Consider the following 20,201-nt stretch of genomic DNA (forward strand, 5'->3'; position numbering starts at 1 on the left):
GTCAATGGAAGAAGTAAGATTAATAGTCGGGGATAGGTCAATGGAAGAAATAAGATTGATAGTTGGGGATAGGTCAATGGAAGAAAAATGATTAATATTCTATGGATAGGTCAATGGAAGAAAAAAAAATTAAAAGTCGGGGATAGGTCAATGGAAGAAAAAAAGTTAATAGTCGGGGATAGGTCAATGGAAGAAAAGAAAGTTAATAGTCGGGGATAGGTCAATGGAAGAAAAAAAGTTAATAGTCGGGGATAGGTCAATGGAAGAAAAAAGTTAATATTCGGGGATAGGTCAATGGAAGAAAAAAAGTTATTAGTCAGGGATAGGTCAATGGAAGAAAAATGATTAATAGTCGGGGATATGTCAATGGAAGAAAAGAAAATTAATAGTCGGGGATAGGTCAATGGAAGAAAAAACTTTAATAGTTGGGGATAGGTCAATGGAAGAAAAAAAGGTTAATATTCAGGGATAGCTCAATGGAAGAAAAAAAGGTTAATAGTCGGGGATAGCTCAATGGAAGAAAAAAAGGTCAATTGTCGGGGATAGCTCAACGGAAGAAAAAAAGGGTAATAGTCGGGGATATGTCAATGGAAGAATAGGGTTAATATTCAGAAGTGAGATAACGTAGAATATAATTTTTTAGGTGGTGCCTGCACCACCGATTCACTAGTAACTTTATAAGCAGAACATTAATTTGTAAGTCTAATTGCATATAAGTTTGTTGCAAAATTGCATAAATACAAGATACTGTAAAAGGACATACTATTTTTAGTCTTTGATTATAGAGATGCTTCGCTAATAACATTGTACTTTGTTGTCCTAGAAATCATTATTTCAAAAATCAGATGAGTATGATAATCATAGTGCATAAAAAAAGTGGTCAAAAAGCAACTTTTTAAAGCGTTCCTAACTGTTTGAAAGTTTAAAATCGATATGACCATTATAACATGTAAAAATTAATTAAACAGCTAATCATAACTGAAAAACTGACGTACGGACCGAGCCTGATTATAGAAAAGCTTCAATTTCAAAATGAACACATGTAGCATGTAAAACTTTTTAGTAAAAAGAAATCTTGTATAAAAAAAGTATCTTTTTCAATCATATTTTGACCCCAGTATGTCTTTAATCATGGCACCTATAATTTAGGATTTTCCATGCATTTTTAGTAGTGCTGCTACACTTTAAGTAGGGTGTATGTCTATACGTCCGTCTATAGATGGCTCTATCAAAGAAAATAATATTTAAGTTGAGTGTCCAAACTTCTCAACCACTAATTGTAATCTATGTAATGGGTAATTTTGTGTATCATTAATGGGGATGTACATTAATTTATTGCCGTTCACTTATCCATTTAGATCCCTTATTGTAAGCGAAGCAGCTCTATATCCAAGTCCTGAAAATGCAAGTATGTCCATTTTGCTACAAATTTACAATTTACAATCTACATTTTTTAATGTTTGTTTGTTTTAATATTTCAGAGCTTCGCTACTTCTGAATGTTGTCATTCTTGTTCATATAAATTCCTAGACCACCAACGAACTGCAGTAATCGATATATTATTAAATGGATGTTGCACCAGATTTTCATGTACTCTGGTAAAGTTATACTTGCAGCTGGCTAAAATAATGATACCACCCGTCTACCCCCTTTACCTTATCCTCTCCCCTCTTGCTGGATGAACGAACTGACCAACAAATAAGGTACTATCAGCAAGCCAAATTGACGACAAATTTTCCCCTGTCAATATATCCACGTATATCCTATATCCATGATACTACAGTGCATATTATAGTCTGAATTTCTCACTAACTGAATTGCCAAAGTGTCATAATAATACAGCAGAAAAAACTAATAAACAGAAGGATGTTTGTTTGTTTGTGTAAAGAAAACCAAGGAGGGAGGGGAAATTGGACTGTTTATTACACTAGTACCCATAGTTTTTAATAACATTTTCTTATTTATTTGCTTAACGATTTGGTACTTATTTTTTATTTTGATTGGTTGGTTCATTAGATTGAAAATCCAAACGTTTCAACCAATTTTGTGTATTGCCATGGAGAATTTTTTGGTTATTTATTGGGAACACTTTTGCAAGTAACTAAAATACTGAATAGAGAACCAGGGATCTTAAGGGATAAGACAATGGACGATATATTGATGTACCTCCCAAATTATAATACACAAAATTATTCCTTTTGTGGATTACAATTAGTGCCTGAATCATTTGGACACTCAACTCATAAAAGTCCCCAAAGTTGTGAAGCCAATGAATAAGAAAATGTTATTATAAAACTTTGAGGACTAGTGGAATAACAGCCCAATGTCCCCTACCTCTCTGAAATGTTACAGAGGGGTCATCAAAAATGTGCATGAGAGTTTATATAGAATTTTAATATATTAGATAAAGAGGGAAAGCTAGAATAAAAGAAATGTATCTATTATGATAGGGAGGTTTTTCTATTAAAAGTGGTGGTACCCTCCCCCCCAAATAGTTATAAACCTTCCAAGGACATATGAGAAGCTACCCTGTAAATGAAAACCATCTCGGTTCAGCGGTTAGCGAGATCCTATGGTACAGACACACAAACACATATAGACATCCTGTTACTTTAATATAAGGATGAACGAGGCTGTAGTTCTTATTACTTTTTATGTCAGGTCTACCTGTTTAAGGCCAGGGCATTCTATCTATGAGTGAATTTACAAATAACTTGTTTAATATATAGTGTATTTATTTGTCGCTAGGTGACTCAACTTTAAATCTATTTTGTTAAAATTACAAAATATCTTAATATTTGATAATTATCATTAGGTTTTTTTTCATGTTTCTTATTATAAATTTATATTTTCTAAAATTTAGTGTTTACATTTAAAGAATTAAATTTAAGAGAAAAAACATTATTTAAATAGATCTATTTATACAAGTATATTGATATAATGATTACAGAACTGTAAAAGGATGATACTTACCTGTATCACAAAGTAAACTATTAAGAATTTTGAAGATAGAGAAATTGTTCACTATCAATAATCACTGACGTTGAGGATGTATCAATAGTATATAAAATAACATGAATCCTCAATATTAAAGTAATATAGTATAAATATATTTCCTCAATGGTGATACACAAATTTAGCGTAATATCAGTGGTTGAAACGTTTGAACACTCAATTTAATAAACCAACCAATCAAAATAGTCATTAAAGTCCCCAAAGTTGTTAAGATAACGAATAAGAAAACGTTGAAAACTTAGGGTGATAAACAGCACATTGCCCTCTTTCTCTCTTTTTAAAAAATCTTCATTTTCCCAAGACAAAAACTAGATATCTTTTGGCATAAGACATCTCTGAATCTGTTAGAAGCTTCTATGAAATGAAAAATTCAATCTAAAATATAAGAAGCAAACAATAATCTTACTACTTATAGTAATCTGTCTATCAAAATGTCTATTTATTTATCTATCTACTTTAGGTCATAAGACTCTTTACCTATCAGACTTAAAGAATTTAATTTCAAAGTTTGCTCCTTAACTTTGGCTAATAAGTGTTATTGAATAAGTATTTAGACTACATTAGACGTCCAAAACTGTCTAAAACCATACCAAATAATACATTTAATAGTTGCTTGGCATTAAATGATCCCTAAACCATTGAGAAGCTTCCCTGTAAAGTCAAAAAGATAAAAACCTTACTGCTTTTAGGAATCTAACTCTTTGTCCTCAGGTTTTCTCTGTATCCTTATATAAAAGTAACAGGATGTATGTCTGTGTGTACCTTAAGATCTGTTGGAGAGTTATGGTTTTCCTTTGCAGTGAAGATTCATATCTATATAATAACTATCAGCTGTTTAGACTTCTAAATAATTTAAAGACATATGTATTATATATTGTACATAATTTGGCCGCTAGGGGTCTCAATTATATTTTATATTTAAAATTTTTAAACAATATTTATGACTTTTATGTACTTAATATAAAGATTTTTTCAATTACATTTTCTAAAACATTTATTTTAATTGAAAGATAAAATTATTTTTTTTGACAATTTTTTTAAACAGAATAAGTAAAGATATATTATTTTATAGATTAGTAGACTTGTCGAGCTTTGTTACATCTACATACTAAATTTTCTAATATATTATTCTATGTAGATGGCATAATTAATATTGCCGTCAATTTGTCAAGTAAAATGTAATTAAATATCTCAGTTACTCATTTAAACTGATTCAATTGGCAAATACCCTGTAGCTATCAGACAAAAAGAATTTAATTTCGAGGTTTGCTCCCTAACTTTAGCTGATAATTGCTTATTGAAAAAGTATTTAAACTACATTAGACGTCCAAAAATGTCTAAAACCATCCCAAATAAGATATTTAGTAGTTGCTTGGCATTAAATGATCCCTAAACCATTGAGAAGCTTCCCTGTAAAGTCAAAAAACGAAAACCTTACTGCTTTTAGGAATCTAATTCTTTGTCCTCAGGTTTTATCTGTATCCTTATAAAAGTAACAGGATGTATGTCTGTGTGTACCTTAAGATCTGTTGGACAGTTATGGTTTTCCTTTACAGTAAAGATTCATATCTAAAAAATAACTATCAGCTATTAAGCAATCTAAAGAATTTTTATAAACTTCTTCAAAGTATAGTACATAATTTTGCCGTTAGATGTCTCAATTTTTATTTTAAATTTATTTTTTTCTCAATATTTATGACTAAATAAGCATTAAAATTTAGGTTCTCATTTATATTTTTTATACATTATGTTTAGCTTTTGTTTAAAAGATATATGTTTCTTACATTTTTTAAGTCAAGAAGTTTGCTATATAAAATATATCAGGTTATATCTGACTCATTATCAAGTTACACGCTAAAGATAAGTAAATACGAAAACACTCTAATATTAAATATTCTTGTCTTTGAAGATGATAATGTGAATTATCATTTATAATAAACAATATTATCGCTACCCTTAAACTAAAGTAACGGGATGTGTGTCTGTACCGAAGGATCTCGCTAACCGCTGAACCGATCGTATTCTCCTTAACCGGGTAGCTTCTCATAGGTCCCGGAAGGTTTATAACTATTTTCTTGGGGGGTTATCAAATTCGACTCCCCATTCCTCAAGTGCCCCTAGAGGCCTCTAGGGGGCGTAGCCACTAGTTTAAAATATAACAATATTATCGCTAATGTTAAGACAAAGGCTGATACAATAATGCACATCCCCTGTAATGGAACACAAAATTACCCCGTTTGTATCTTAAAATTAGTAGTTGAACGTTTGGAAACTCAACTTAATTAACTAAACAATTTAAATTCAATTAAAGTCCCTAACATTGTTAAACCAACGAATAAGAAAACATATTTATAAACTTTCATAATTCTTTTATATAATGTATTAATAACTTTTTGATTGACCGATCTTTGTCTGGAAGTTGTAACTGTGCATCATATGAAATTAATTGCACATGTTTTGGGCCACGGTATTTTTCCTACTCTAACTAATAATATCGCGTATTTGAAATGGCAGCATTAGGAACTAAAGGGTGAGCAAAAAAAATGCGTAGATTTTTAAAATTCAAATTGCGCGGCTTGTGTTAATAGTAGAAAAATGTTACGCATACCATTAGAACTGATAAAAAGTCTATTTTTTGGAAATATAAGAACGATTCCTCTGCTACGTATAGTTAGGGAGCTAAATGTTAAAATGTTCCAACTGACTTAGAACTTGACTTGCGAGTAAATTTTGGGACATTTTACCACCTAGCTCCTAGATTATTTGTAGCACAGGAACCGTTCTAATATTTCCAAAAAATACAGTTCATAGCGGTTCTAACGGTATGCGTAACATTTTTCTACAATTAACACAAGCCGCGCAATTTGAATTTTAAAAATGTACGCACGTCTTTTAGCAAGAATTATTGTCTAATATTTACTAATATACTCGCAAGTCAAGTTTTAAGTCAGTTGGGACATTTTAACATGTAGCTCCCTAACCATACGTAGCAGAGGAATCGTTCTTATATTTCCAAAAAAATTGATTTTTATCGGTTCTAATGATATGCGTAACATTTTTCTACTATTAACACAAGCCGCGCAATTTGAATTTCAAAAATCTACGCATTTTTTTTTGCTCACCCTTTATTCCTGACGTATTAACACCCTCCTATGTAATGAAATTTGATAAGCTTGCCTTCCCTTTTGTTTACATCTCCCTGGCAAAAATTTGTGCACACCACTAACTCTATCTCTATACATGTAATCTATCTATCTATTGATCTATAAATAACATTCAAGCATTCTTTTTCAAGAAACAACTTTTTCACCAAAATTTGTATTAAGTATAGTATAATTTTTTTCCGCTTGAGGTCTCAAACTTTTTTTTAAACTGTAGTTTTTTATATATTTAAAAATTTTATGTTTTTGAAATGTGATTTTTATTACATTATAATTATATTTATTTAATTTTGATTTTAAAGAGATGTTTTTTTTCCAATAAATTTTAAAGAAGGTGTATTGTCAAATATATCATTAATATATATGAAAAACATTACTTATCAATACTTTATTCGCCAAGTAATACAAACTGCTAAATTCGTGTTTTTGAGGATGAGGAACTATCTCTTCATCATTAATCATTCCTTAACGTTATATTTATCTTTTGGCGGCTATGCCCCTAGAGACATCTATAAACCAAAATATAGGAGGTTAATAACCAGACAATTTAAGAGGAGTGTCTATTTTTCTATTCTGTTATCATGTTATCCATCTATTTGTCTATAATGTCTTATCTTTCAAACTATCATTCCATCTATCGTAATTTCTATCGATCTATCTTTCTATCTATCTATCTATCTATTTATTTATCTATCTATTTTTATATCTATCTATCTATCTATCTATCTATCTATCTATCTATCTATCTATCTATCTATCTATCTATCTATCTATCTATCTATCTATCTATCTATCTATCTATCTATCTATCTATCTATCTATCTATCTATCTATCTATCTATCTATTTATCTATCTATCTATCTATCTATCTATCTATCTATCTATCTATCTATCAATCTATCTATCTTTCTATCTATCTTTATTTCTATCTATCTATTTTGAAGTATGCACTATGAGTGTCAAAAGATCATTGCAAAAATTACCGCGAAATAAAGCATTTGCAATTCGTGATGGGTGATATCTATGCCAGGGATCTAAAGGGATAGGAAAATTAACGAGAAATTGATATCTGTCTTTAATGGTGATAAACAAAATTACCCCTTCTGTGTATATTGATTGGTTGAAAAGTTTGGATTAATACAATTAAGTACCCAAAGTTTTTGAGCTAACTATTAGGTTAATATGGTTATAAAACTTTGGGTACCAGTGTAATTTACAGTCCAATGTACAATGTATCGTACCTCCCTGTGTATTTATATGTATACACGGAAATGCGGTTTCCAAAGATTTTTTAATCTAAAATAACAGCTCAATACAAGGGTAAACTAAAATTTTGCTGTGATTTTAGCATAAAAAAAGTATGAGAGAACTTGTATAAAAAATCCAAAGAAGATAAAGTATAGAATAGAATCCAGGTAGAAGATTCTGCCTGGCTAGCCTGAAGTAAAATTGGAACATTTGAAAGACAAAAACGGCTATAAGGCTGTTAGTAAATAACATGATTTCAGTAATTATTCAGAAAAAATATTCAAAATAAATTCCTTTTGCAATAATTTACTAAAAGCCTTGTAGACAAGCTTCCACCTTTCTCTTCCCTATTCACAATGAATTAAAATCGAATTTTATGTGCAAAGCCTTAAAAATTTTAATTAAAGTAAGCAACTTACTTTTCAAAAATGTACCAAAATTATTGGTCTCAGCATTTATATGATAGGTTTCGCTCCTATGCTGTTTTCAACAGCTCATTATACATACTAGCAACTACATCCATACATGAATTTGAGGTAGGGGAGGGGGGGGGGGAGGGGTTGTACCCATTCGGCTGACCCTTAAAAATTATAAACGTGGTCAATCATACTTATCAAAACAAGGTGTACATTAAAAGTAACTTTTCATCATTGTCTAAAACAACCAAGCATTAAATGCTGGAACCACCTCCACATGAGGTGTGTATTACAGCGGTGGTTTTCATTTTATGACTCCAACATTTTGAAGGAGAGTACCTACTGTCCACAATAAATGATAGCAATTTAATCAAAGACAAATCGTATAAATCACAATATGAATTTAAATTTCAAAGGCTTAAAACAAATATTCACCAGTATCTATTAGACTTTGATACAAATTAAATTTTTCTAATTTTGTCCAACTAGTCATTGTGATTTGTACTTCAGCAATATTGTCTTTACTGCGCAAGTCAAAGATTCCTTCAAATTTCCCAGAAATATTTAGGGTTTTCACTTCTATTCCTCCTTATTCTATGACTTCCACCTTACTTCCAAAGGTTTTGTGATTTTTTATAGAATCGATTGTTAGTGTGGTAAGCCGAAGCGTTTCAGCTTACCGGTTGCGAGTTCGAATCCAACGAGCCCCTAGCCTTGAAGTATTCTACCAATAACAAACTAGCAGGATTTACTCATACAGAAATTATATTTAAACTGAATACATTTACAATGGGTGATTACTATATATACAAAAATAGATGATAACAATGAGTTAGGTTTGAAGGGGGTGTGGGAGACAAGGGCGTAGCCCGCGGCGGTAGGCATCTGTGGGTAAGCTGCAGGCACCACCTCCCGGTAGGATAGTTGCCTGAGGGGCGCGGGGTGGCTAAGTGGCCGTGCCCCTCCCCCATTTAGCCAGTCCAATCTGACCGCTGCCGGTGGGGTCATCTGCGGTCATGAGGTGAATGGTGATATAATAGGATTAGTGCAGAAGGCTTGACTTGATAAGCCACTGCGTAGCAACTCTGTAGAATGCCCGTCCGTATGCTGCCGTATTACCACAACCTCCCCTTCAAGGGCTGCGGGGCCTCTGAGCCACCAGGCCTTGAACCATGGGAAACGGCAGCCTCTCCCTGGGGTACAGCTCGGTGTACGACAGCCCTGGCTGTACAGGCTCCTCGGGACACTCGTTGCTCGGTCTGGCTGTGGTTGGATATCAGCATTGTCAACTCCCGGTTGGCTCCCAGCTGAGGGTTGGCGACGGCCAGGCCTCGGCGTTGGAAGTTAGGCCTGGTTTGCAGGACTATCTCTGTCTCGGTTGGTAGCTGAACACGGAGGTCTAGGCTCACTCTAGAGGCTCCCAAGGGGGGGACAACAATGGTAGAAGGAGCGTAGAACTCCATAAGGGCGCCCATCTTGTCCAGGTTGCTCGGCCTCTTAGCTCCCACCCGGATGGGGACGGCTGTCATCTGGAGGGGGCACATCGCTTCTGCTTCACCCTCTGGGGCCGCCACTTCCATCTCAGTGGCCACTTCTTCTCCTGAAGGCTCGCTGCTGGCAGGTAGGGGCTCCATGTCCGCATCAGGGTTCCAGACTGCATCCGTAGGTGGTTCTGGGGCCGGTGGCGCCAGCGGTGGTTCGTTGGGTTGGTGCTGCAGGTTCTCTTCCACCGGGTCACGATCCTGGCCGCTAAGCTGTGGGGCGGCGGCTGCCGGCTGGTACACTGGAAACTGTCCTGGTTCACTAGATGGCAACGCCGCAGCTCCGGCCGGCAGCTCAGTGGCGTCCTCGTCGCCGTCCAGGTCGTCTTGGATGTCCGTTGGAATCTGCTGGGCGGTGACATCTCCTGTGTATTTGCGCAGTCGGCCGACATGCGCGGTGATTTCCGAGATCTTGGCTGTTGGAGAGGCGGGTCTGATGACGTAGTGGTCGTCCGTGGCCCGTCTCACTATCTTCCAGGGGCCAGTCCATCTCTTGGTAATCTTGGCTGATTTCCCTGGCACCAGGCGGGGGGCCAGGTACCAGACCAGGTCTCCAACTTCGTACTTGGCCGTGCCCTCGTAAGCGGCTGCGCTCCTTCGGATGGTTCCCTCCTCTCGCTGCTGGATTGCGTCATACACAGCGTGGTATCGTTGCAGGAGGGCTTGGACGTTGGCTGGGACTGAGGCATATTCAGTGTCTGGCAGCCGGAGTACCAGGTCCACCGGGAGCTTGGCCTCTCTCCCAAAGTAGGCCAGGAAAGGGGTCACGCCCGTGGACCTGCAGGCCTTGGTGTTGTAGGTGAAGGCGATAGCAGGCAAGTGTGGCTCCCAGTTGTTGTCGTCTCTATCCAGGAACAGCCGCATGCCTGTGTTGAGCGTCCGATGGAACCTCTCAACCCGGTTGGACTGCGGGTTGTAGGGCGGTGGATGTGTCAGGCCAATCTCGAGCCTGGAGGCTAGTTCCTTGAATACCTGGCCAGTGAACTCCATCCCATTGTCGGAGTGGATCTTCAGGGGGCATCTGAACGTGGCCAGGTGGCGGTGCAGTAGGGTCTCGGCCACCGTGAGGGTGCGCTTGTTGGGGATGGTGTAGAGGCTGACAAACCGGCTGAACCCATCCTGACAGGTGAGGATGTAACGGTTCCCGGCTGGCGTCTCTGGTAGGGGCCCCACCAGATCAATGAACAGGACTTGCTGTGGATACCCCTGCTGGGAGGTCACGTGTATTCCTAACTTCAGCCTCTCCTTGGTGACCTTCTGTACGCACTCAGGACAAGTCTGGACCATCAGTCGGACGTCACGGGACAGGTTGGGCCACCAGAAATGCATGGCGACGCGGGCAATAGTGGCGTCCATCCCATGGTGCCCAACCATGGGGGCTCCATGGGCCAGGAAGAACGCGTCATGCCGGAGGGCCGAAGGCAGCAGGTATCTTGTCCTCTCCCCTGTCAGGGTCTGGTCGGTGGTGGTGAGGCAGCCATGCTCGTCGAGTCCAAGGGCTGCGAAGCGGCTGGCGTACTGCTGCTTGTCCGGTCCTTGCCTCGTAGCTCAGTCTTAGTTGGGGCTTTCCCGTCGGCTACCCACTGGCGGACACGGAGCAGGAGGGGATCCTGGGTCTGGGCTTCTAAGACTCGTGCCGGATCCAGCCGTGCTGCGGAGGGTCTGCCAGGTGCGGGCTCCCCTAGCTGGCAAAGGTGATGGAGATATTCAGCCTGTTCTGCTAATTCTTCGGCGGACGCTGCCGGCATATTGTCATCCTCCCGGCGGCTGAGGGCGTCAGCATTGGTATTCTGGGTGCCGGGACGATGGCAGACAGTGAAGTCTAGGGCAGCTAGCTCCTCCTGCCAGCGGGCCACCATCCCTGTGGATGCGTTCAGTGACTTCATCTGTAGCAAGGCTGAGGAATCAGTGTTGATCTGGAAGCTGCGGTAGGACAAGATGCCGTGGAATTTCCGGATCCCATACATGATGGCAGCCATCTTTCCCTTCCAGGACGGATAGCGGGTCTCGGGGTCGGTCGTCTTGCGCCCCACGGCGGCAATGAGCCTCTCCTTGCCGTCCTGGCATTGGCTGAGGATGGCAGAGATGGCCCGGCTGCTGTAGTCCGTGGTGAGCTGGAACAAGGCTGGTAGGTCAAACCTGGGTGGTGCTCGGATGGGGGCTTGGCGAAACTTGTCCTTGAGCTGTACCAGCTGGGCTTCCATCTCGGCTGTCCAGGTCAGTGTCCTGGCCGTTTTCTGCCAATTCATCTCGTAGGTGAGGTCGGCATACTCCGGGATGAACAAACGATAGTAGCCAAAGAACCCCAGGAGCGCCAACAGGTCCTTGGGGGTGATGGGGGCCGGCCAGTCAAGGATGCGGTCAATATAATCCTCTTGCATGGCTATCCCCTCACGGCTGAGGGTGTGGCCCAGATAGTCTACCTTGGCTCGGAACAGCTTGGTCTTGGAGGGCTTGAGGTGGATTCCTCCCCTGCGGTGGGCTTCCAAGACTTCCCGGAGCCTAGCCAGGTGGGCCCAGGTGTCGTGGTGGAAGGTCAGGACGTCATCAAGATATGACTGGAGGTTGGCCGTGCCCAATGGGTTCAGAACCCCTGCAATGAATCTGGAGTAGACAGACGGTGCGGTGGCTAGGCCAAAGGGCATCCTTTTCCATTGGTACAAGCCCCTGGGGGTGGTGAAGGCGGTGCAGGGCCGGCTATCCTTGGACACTCGGATGGTGTAGTACGCAGCCACCGCGTCTAAGGCACTGTAGACGTGGTGTCCCCCAGCTCATTCTACCAGCTGCTGGATCCTGGGCAAGGGGTAGCTGTCCAGCTCAAGTCACTTGTTGAGGGCCCTGTAGTCGACTGCCCAGCAGGTGCTCCCGTCCTTCTTCTTGATGGGCACCAGGGGGCTGCTCCAGGCTGATTCCGAAGGCTCTATGACTCCTTCCTTCAACCATGTGTCCAGCTGCTTTTCCAGCTCGGCCTCCTGCCGTGGGTTCAAATCAGGAAATTTCTGGCGGATCGGCTGGGTCCCTGGCTTGAGGCGCAGCTGTAGCTCTACTACGTCAGTGCAGCCTGGGGTGGAGTTGGAGAAGACGTCCCTGTACTCCAACAGCAGGGTCCAGACCTCCTTCTTGAGCAGGGGGTCCTTGCGCAGAAATTCGTTCTCCTCAATCTCAAGATCTGCCCACAGCTGCTACATATCTGGGGGCTCAACAGGCTCTTGGAAGGAATGGATGCGAGGGGGAGGCTTGTCGGAGACCTCCAGAATGTCGGGCTTCACCAGCTCCCCAGCCACGGGGAGGCCGGCGTTCAGCGGGAGAGGCATCTCCCCCTCATTTACTACCAGCACTCGGAACACGCTGGCGGAGCCAGGCCTGTGCTCATACAGGCCTTCTGGTATGACAAGATACTCCCCAAACCTCTGTTCTGGGGCAGACAGCTGGATGGCATCCTTGGTGCGGTGTCCCACTAGCTCAACAGGGACAGCCATGACGCCGCGTCCAGGCAAGACCACCCGCTTGGCCGTACGGAGTTGGGGTGGTTGGCCATTGGTTGGAGTGACAGCACTTAGCCTGTAAGTGGCTGGCACAGGGTCAGCTTTGGCTCCGGAAGCAACCGGCCGCGATTTGACGGGCTCGGCGCCGGGAGAGGCTGAGGTATCGGAGCCATGCGTGGCTCCGAGGGCGTCCAGCCACGACTTGACGGGCTCGGCGCTAGGAGAGGCCGGGTTGTCGGGGCCAGCCTTGGCTCCGGGGACGTTCGGCCATGACTTGACGGGCTCGGCGCCGGGAGAGGCTGAGGCATCGGAGCCATGCGTGGCTCCGAGGGCGTCCGGCCACAACTTGACGGGCTCGGCGCTAGGAGAGGCCGGGGTGTCGGGGCCAGCCTTGGCTCCGGGGGCGTGCGGCCACGACTTGACGGGCATGGCGCCGGGAGAGGCTGACTCCTGGGTGCTGGGCGCAGCTCCGAGTGCGTCAGACCGCGACTTGACAGGCCTGGTCTCGGGCTTGGCAGGTTGGATTGCTGGGGGGCCCAGGTAGAGAGGGCCAGGTGGACACGGCTGGCCGTTGATAAAGGTATCGGCGGAGAAGATAGGCTCTGGAGGGCTGGAAATCTCGGGGAACGTCGTTGGCAGGCTCTCCAGAGGCACCTTGGGCACTGGGGGCACTCCCATGGCTAGCAGGTTGGTCCCCCTGTGGGCGTTCAGCCCAGCATCCACCCAGTGCGTGCCTTTCTCGACTACGCGCGGCTGCTCCGGCAGTGGGCCTGGCAGAGGCCCCTCGTAGCTCAACTCTCTCTCGGCTGTCTCCCGGTCTATGGGAAATTTCAGCGGTGGCCGAACCGCAGATATGGTGCTATCGCCTACCATAGTGTGTGTAAACCTTTGGTGGTGGCTTACACTGTAGCTTCGAATCACTAGAGCTTATCAATTATCACTGGGTCAACAATTTTATATTTTATCACTTGGTTGACATTTATAAACACTTATGTGTGGTTATCACTAGGAGCTCTAAGTGTGATTCTGGAAGCAATGGCAGCAGGGAATGTCCGTCCTGCAAGCGTCGATGGGTGGTGGCGGCAGGGAATGTCCCGTCCTGCAGCGCCGCGGGTTCGAATCCCGAAGGGTGGCGGCAGGGAATGGCCCGTCCTGCAGCGCCGCGGGTTCGAATCCTGGGGGTAACGGCAGGGAATGTCCCGTCCTGCCGCACCTTGGGCTCAAATTCTGCTATCCGTCGCAGTGGTAGGCCTTACTTGTGTGCTGAAGCTTCGCAGCCACACATTGCCTTCTCAGGGAGACCAGCTACGCAGCTGTCCGTCTCGTAGGTTTGGCCTGGGTGTCCTGGGGCTTGTCCCAGCTACACTTGCCAAATTAGACTCAGTTCTGTAGCCGTCTGAGCTAAATTATCCAATTACCGTGGCTGCGCACCTAGCGCTACCTGCACGGTACAGAAAAACGCCGTAAACTGGCGCTTTTAGCAGGCTAAATCTGCTTGCCGTAGGCCAGAGGCCTACATAATGCGTTCAAAATGATGGAAAATTGACCTAAAAAGGTCGTCTCGCGGGTCAGTTGGCTTCTTAATTGGCGGCTGACTGTCCCCTTACTTGCAAAAGGGTCCAATCAGGGGTAGAATTGGCTAGTTTCTGCAGGGCTCGATTGAAACACACTGACACCAAGTTGTGGTAAGCCGAAGCGTTTCAGCTTACCGGTTGCGAGTTCGAATCCAACGAGCCCCTAGCCTTGAAGTATTCTACCAATAACAAACTAGCAGGATTTACTCATACAGAAATTATATTTAAACTGAATACATTTACAATGGGTGATTACTATATATACAAAAATAGATGATAACAATGAGTTAGGTTTGAAGGGGGTGTGGGAGACAAGGGCATAGCCCGCGGCGGTAGGCATCTGTGGGGTAAGCTGCAGTAAAGGGGAAGGCACCACCTACCGGTAGGATAGTTGCCTGAGGGGCGCGGGGTGGCTAAGTGGCCGTGCCCCTCCCCCATTTAGCCAGTCCAATCTGACCGCTGCCGGTGGGGTCATCTGCGGTCATGAGGTGAATGGTGATATGATAGGATTAGTGCAGAAGGCTTGACTTGATAAGCCACTGCGTAGCAACTCTGTAGAATGCCCGTCCGTATGCTGCCGTATTACCACATTAGAATAGCTAACCTGCCCTATTTTTTCTTATTAGGAAGTGGTGAATCCCCCTCCCTTTCCATTAAATCCTCCTAGAGGCCTCTAGGGGTTTATCCAATAGTTTTAAATAAGCTATTTAAATAAGTTTTGAGACTTAGGGACGTCCAAGCTTTTTATGTTGTTTAAAATTAAAATTAAATTTTAGAATTAAGGGTTTAAAAGGTTTGAGGGGGGTAATATATTGCAATGTTTAAAATTTTGAGGGGGTAAAATTTAAAAGTTTTAGGGGGGTACACACCACACCCTTGGAGGTTTATGAAATAAATTTCTTCATTCTTGTAATTGTTGAAACAAAGAAAACACCAGGGAAAAATGTATGAATATGCAGGGATCTTTAGGGATAAGAAAATGGCCGATACATCCCCAAGCTTCTCTTGATTACAATTAGTGGTTGAAATTTTAGACACTCAACTAAATGAACCAACCAATCAAAATTCAGTAAAAGTCCCTACGATTGTTCTTTGGGTTGTTAACAAATAAGAAAAAGTTATAGTAAGACATTGAGGACTAGTGTAGTAACAGCCCAATCACAGTTGTCCCTTCATTCCTGGAAAATACAAAGTTTTATATCTTGATAGATTTTCAATTGAATCAACTATTACAAGAATGGATATAGAATATATGTAGATATGTTGACAGGGGAAAATTTGTCTTTAATTTAGGTTGCTAATATGTTCCTCTCTTTGGAGGGTGGAGGTATTCTCTCCCAAAAAAAGTTTTAAATCTTTCCTGGACCTTTAAGAAGCTTAAAAATCAGTGAAAAAATATAGGATATATTTGTTTTGCAAATTTTTGCCAAAAAGTAAAATTTTTCATTGCAGCCAAGAAAATGATACTCGATAAGCACAAATTGACCTTTAAATGGACGGACAGACTTTAAATAAAGCTGACCTGCTATATAAAAAAGGTCGATCATAAAATACAATAAAGTTAATAGGGAACAATATGGTATCCAAAATTTAAGTAGCTTCTAATGTTTATCTTAATCTCACAATATTTATTTTAACAAAGTTTAACTTAATTTTTATCTTCAAATATTTTATATTTTCAACCTAACTGGATATATAATATACGTGGATATTATGACAGGGAAAAATTTGTCGTCAATTGAGCTTGCTAATATGGAACTCATTTATTGGTCAGTTCTTTTATCTAGGGGAGGAAGTAATGGGGATGGACAGGGGGGAATTGTAATTTAGCACGCTGCAAGTTTCACTTTACTAGAAAATCTGGTGTACGATCCAAGTAATTCTGGCAGCTTATTTTCTTTGGCCCTGAATAGAGATAATTTTTTGTATCATTATTGGGGATTTATATTAATTTATCGGCCATTGTCTTATCCCTTTAGATCCCTGAAACTTTATAGCTTTGCTTGATTATGAATGCATAACGGTTTTATTCATGTTCTTCAATGGTCTTTGAAACATTTTTTTATGTTTTTTTTTATTTCTTTATTAATTTTTTTTCATTCATTTTTGCAAATGCATGACATTATGTGTTTTCCCTTAAAATGCTAGGCGAGCTTAGACCCCCCTTCCCTTCTGATGTTTTCTTAATGCATAACTCATGCATGGGGCCATAGCCTTGCGTGGCTATCCTTTACATAACATAACTTTACCTAAGGTAAAACCACCAACCCCCTTCTCTTCCCCTTATTTATAAAAAAAAATTGGGGGGTTCTATTATTGCTGGGCAATTTAAAGGAAACTAATGAACTTATAAGCAATCTTGCAATTTCAAAATTGAAAAGCTTATTTCTTGTAATTTTACAGTTCACTAATTCATTATAATAAGTTTAAATTGAAAGCTTTTTTATTGAACTTTTGTATATATATACTAGCGGCTTTGCACCTAGACTCTAAAAAGGTTTTGATTATTGTAAATATATTTTTTTAATTCTAGTTTAATGAGAAGTGTATTTATTCTAAGATTTCTCTCGAATAGCAGAAAATAGTCTAAAACCATCAGAGGACAGAGAAGTAAATACAATATTATCTATAAGTATGAAAGTTTAAAATTTTCAGCAATAAAAAATAAAGCCAAAATCAGAACATAAGGCTTTTTAAAAGTTAAAGTTTTGTAGAGATTGGACAATGAAAGATGAATTTTATGCAAGTTTAGGGATATTTTTTATTAGTACATGTTTGATTAAGACGTTTGAAATATGTATGCAAGAAAATATGTAAAAAGTGAAATTTTTTATTTAATTGAAGAGTAGCTTCAATCTTTAGGTATTTTGACTTTTTTGGTATATTGCGGAATTTGATGAACATCTTTTTTATTATGCTACGTTTTTCTTTTTACTGTTTGAATTGCTTAACTTGTTTTGATATCAAACTAAGATAATTCGGCTTGGGGGGGCCAAGAGACGCATTTTAGAGTTATTCCAAAGTTTTATAATAACGTTTTCTTATTCGTTGGCTCAACAAATTTGAGGAGTTTTACTTATTGGTTAGTTCAATAAGTTGAGTGTCTTAACCTTTCAACCAATAATTGAAATCTACAAAAGTTTTTTTTTCGAAACATGGAAAACTCATTATACTAAAAAATTTGTGTTTAAAATGAACTAGAGAGCATTCAGAAACAATATTATAGTTGCCACGCTTTCTTAATTGCCTTAGGAAATTCTCATACATATTTTAATGAGTCTAATGTCTAATTGTTTATTTGGGTGGCCTCGGCTTATAAATAAGATGTCCTTGTATTAGTGTTCCTATGTTTAAGTAACTAAAGGCTACGCCCCTAGAGGCTTTTAGGGTCACTTGAGGAGGGGAGAGTTCATTTAAGATTTTTAAAAAAATGGAGGGCAATTTTCTAGGGGTGATTTCTCTTAAATGGGTGATGGTACCCTTCCCTAAAATAGTAATAAACATTTCATGGACAAAGACTTACTTTTTAAAATTTGAATAGATAACCTATGATTTAAAATGCTTATTTGTCCTTAAATATATAATTATTTTTACTTTAATATGTGTCCACCTGAAAAGTTTTGAATTGCTTGGTTATTTTTGTATGTTTATTGTTTAATGAGTGTTTACTATAAATCTCACTTTGTCCGTTTGTCTGTCAATAACGGTACTTATTATTTAGGTCAATATACTTCTCAATTTTGTTGTTAGAATAAAAAAGTTTTGCTTAAGTGTATGAATGGCTCCCCCAATAATAGTGCAATAAGGTATTTTATAAGCAACTATTCCAATTTCATCTTATCTTTACTGTCTATATTTATCTATCTACCTATCAATCTATCTATCCATCTCTCTATTTTATTAGAAACTATTCCAATTTCGTCTTACCTTTACTATGGAATCTATTTGTGTATCTATCTATATGTCTATCTGTCTACTTATCTATCTTCCCATTTATTTTATTAGCAACTGTTCCAATTTCATCTTATCTTTACTGTTATATATCTATCTATCCATCTAATTATCTATCTGTCTATCTGTCTCTCTATCTATCTACCTATCTATTTCATTAGTAACTATTTCTTTTTCATATTATCTTTTCAGTTCACATTTATGAGCTAATTTTTACTGTTTAGTAGCAAATCTATCTTTCTATTCTTAAAATAGTTTTTTTTATTTTGATGGCTCTATCAAAGGGTTAAAACCATAAGGCCAACTATAATATTTATACAGGGTGTCCATTAAAAATTTTAAGCTATTCCAATGAGAAATTATGGGTGGGAGGGGATATTAAACTGTAAAGTGGCTTAAAAACTTTTTATTAATTTTTTATTGGTTGGTTCAAACAGGCATAGTCCCAACTTTTAGTCTACAAAAAGGGTAATTTTGTTTATCATAATTGGGAAAATATATATAATTTATCGTTTATTGTCTTATGCCTTAAGTTCCCCAAAAAGAATAATCTTTTTATATAAACCCTGTGTATAAAAAAAAACAACACCTTCTTGAATACAAATGTAGCCAAATAAAAATAACCTTTTCACCTTATGTACATTTAAATTCAAGACCTTTATCACATATGTTTACAAGATCTTTGCAAGAATAAGCTTACAATATTAAAGTAAAGGAATAGAGGGGGCTTAAGCTACTTGTAACTCTTCTTAAAAGGTTGTATTGGGTCTTTACAATCAGCTTACTGCTTCTGTAATTAAAACACAGCCGGATCCCTACTAAAGAGCAAAAAGCAATTCGAAAACAAATTACCGGTCATTTATATTAAGAAAGTTTTTTATATTAAGTATTATATTATTTATATTAAAGTTTTATTCAGAGAGGGAGGGGACATTGGGCTGTTTAATACACTAGCCCCCAAAGTTTTATAATAACTATTTCTTGTTCGTTGGTTTTACACCTTTGGGGACTTTTAACATTAGGTTGAGTGTTCAAACGTTTCAGTAACTAATTGTAGTACACAGAAGAGATAATTTTGTGTATTATCATTGGGAATTTATATCGTCCATTGTCTTATCCCTTAAGATCCCTGAGATTTATCTTACTATTTGTTGTCTAATTAGAAAGAATAATTAGGACATCTTATCCAGGGAGGGAGGGGACATTAGGCTGTTTATTGCACTAGTACCCAAAGTTTTACAATAACAATAAACTTTGGGTACTTTTATTAAGTTAAGTGTTTTAAACATTTCAACTATGTGTTTTAATCTAAATAGGGGGTAATTTATTTATCATCATTGGGGATGTACATCAAATTATCCATAATTGTCTTATCCCTTTAGTTCCTGCTATATGTTATCAATGTTTTAGATATAAACAAAGTGAAGATAATCTGTAAGTAAGGAATGTATGTTTGTCTGTCCATCTGTCCGTCTGTCCGTCAGTTAATAATTGTTTGTTGTCTAATGATGATAAACAAGATAACACTATTGGTTGAAAAGTTTTGACCTAACCAAAAAGTCCCAAAGGTTTTTGAGCTAACGAATAAGATAACATTGTTATAAAACTTTGGGTACCAGTGAAATTAACAGTCCAATGACCCCTCCCTCTCTGATTTATGATAAAATAGCCAAAAACCTGCCTACAGGGCTTATTCATTGATAAGCACATACGTGTTTGTTACACTGTTTAAGAGGTCTTAAGACACAAAAGACTTTTAATAAATTGATAGATATTGCTGAATTTATAATATATTGTATGTATGTTGTC

The sequence above is a fragment of the Acartia tonsa genome, chromosome 7, assembly GCF_053477335.1.
Source record: "Acartia tonsa isolate MP-2025a chromosome 7, ASM5347733v1, whole genome shotgun sequence".
Taxonomy (NCBI): domain Eukaryota; kingdom Metazoa; phylum Arthropoda; class Copepoda; order Calanoida; family Acartiidae; genus Acartia; species Acartia tonsa.